The sequence below is a fragment of the Halyomorpha halys genome, unplaced genomic scaffold (genome assembly GCF_000696795.3).
Source record: "Halyomorpha halys isolate HHAL.00 unplaced genomic scaffold, Hhal_1.1 Scaffold365.1, whole genome shotgun sequence".
NCBI lineage: Eukaryota > Metazoa > Arthropoda > Insecta > Hemiptera > Pentatomidae > Halyomorpha > Halyomorpha halys.
In genome coordinates this window covers 242,420-244,794 of record NW_027107925.1, presented here as the reverse complement: position 1 = coordinate 244,794, position 2,375 = coordinate 242,420, and positions in this window count along the sequence as shown.

Here is a 2,375-nt window from a genome sequence, read left to right as displayed (position 1 = left end):
AAGGTAATAATGTCCTATACTATAAAATCAGGGCTAGTCTGGAATTGCCTAGAGAGACTAAAGGAATTAGCCAGAGGCAATAAACTGACCTTGATGTGGACCCCAGGACATGAGGGGATTGAAGGTAGCGAGATGGTAGATATGCTAGCTAGGAAGGGATCAGAAATTATGCTAATTGGCCCTGAGCCATATTGAAACATATCTGGAAGTGCAATCAGGAATGTGGTTAACTCCTGGGAACAAAAAGAGAAGGAAACATACTGGACGCTGAAACCAGGTATGAAACAATCGAAGCTCTTCATTAAAATATTAGAGGAAAAGGCAAAATTTTACCTTAACCTTACTAGAAATAAACTGACGATGATAACAGGACTCCTCACGGGCCACTGCCCCTTAAAATATCATCTTAAGAAGATGAGGCTGGTGGAGGATTCCACCTGTCGTCTATGTATGGAACCACATTCTGTGTGAATGTGAAGCCCTTGCATTCCGAAGATTACAGTATCTGGGATAGGACAGAATGGAACCTGAAGACATTTCTAGAATAAACTCAAAAGAATTATTGAACTTCATAAGAAGCATAGGATTTATATGGGATATCTAGTGGAAAGTGGTGTAACTCACAAAAGATCCAATTGGGTCGAAGTGAGGAAGGGATTTCTGACCCTCAGTGTAATAATAGTAATAATAATAATAATCCAGAATACATACAATTATATTAAATCATAAGAGATATGTTAGTTTTGTAGTTTCAGTGTATTTGTTTATGTTACTGTGATGGTCTTTAGTTCCATTTATGTGACATAGACTTTTATTGGGATTTTGGTATGTTCTTTTTACTGAATCAAGTTATTTTACATCTTCATCATCTCAGAATTGCGTTGAATTAACGTTATATTATTAAGATTATCTGTTTATGTTTGATTTACAGTGCTGTGTTTGTGCCAGATTTTATTAAGTTGAAATACTGTATTATTATTATTATTCAACTTTATATTTCATTTATTGAAGTTCTGTACATTAACTGTAACTTTTTATTATATAATGTTGTATCTTGTCTTATACTACTTGTTTCTAAGGGTTTTTATAATTTTATTTGGTACTTTAGTTATTATCATTCTATTATATTGTTTCCTCTTATTTGGTAGATAAACACAAAAAATTATTCTGTATCTATTGGTTTTTCTATTATTTTTGTATACCTTCCTTCTGTTGATTTTTTTTTAGTTTTATTAAAAAGTTGTATACATATGTATAGGTGTGTACTTGTTGTTGTTGTCTGGGGCTTAAGGGCGTAAAACCCTGAGGTCATCAACGCCCATATAGGTGTGTACTTTTTAGACTTATATTTAATTCTGTTATATCATTGGCTCCTATGGATGAGATTGAGTCATATTCAGTATTAATCTTAAAAATAATTTTATTGATTCTAGTTAAAACATTCATCCATATTTATGTTTCATCTTATTGGCTGAATAATTAAAATTAAAGTGTATTATCTTAGTAATATTTATTTTACATATTTCATATACATAATTTCCTTCTGTCATTGCATTCATGTTTTATTTTTTATAGTATTACCATTAATTTATTAACAGTGAAGATAATATAAAATTTAAAATTATCTTGAATTATATTTTTGTAATAAGCTGATGTTTCGGAACTATGCTTCCATCTCCAAAATTTACCTTTATAAATCAGACATTAACTAGAACTAACATTACATATTAACATGGACATCTAATTCCCAGGTTAATAAAATAAAACATAGGAACATAATGAAAAATGTTTTTAATTCATTAAAGAAGTCTGTTGTAGTATAAAGTGAATATTACAAAACTTCCTAATATATTTTGATGGTAGATTAAGTAACAATTAATTGTATTTTTTCATTCTGTTAATTGTGAATGTTGCATTGTATTACATATGATTCTACATTTTTTATGAACAAACAAAATATAAAATATTACCCCAATTAAACTTTATTTAAATCAAAACCTATTTATTGTTGCCCATAAAATCTGCATTTCTAAAAATATAATAGTAATAAGATAATGTGATCTATACATTTGGTAAAGAGTGTCTCAATGAAAATATACACCTCTTTATGTTAATATGAGAAAATTTGGTATTTAAATAATTTGATGCTCACATTTGGTTGCAAAGTTATCAATGCTTTTTTTTTTTTTTCTCAACAAGTATACTGTTTTAAACACCCTATTTTGGAATGATAATAGAGTGGTTACCTTTCCCTAATAGTCAAAATTGTGAACTGTGCTAAAATAATACTAAGGAATCTACAATCCTACTCTGTTTGATTTTTTTCCCCTACTTAATTTGCTTGATTTTTAAAATTATGTATATAATTACAATTG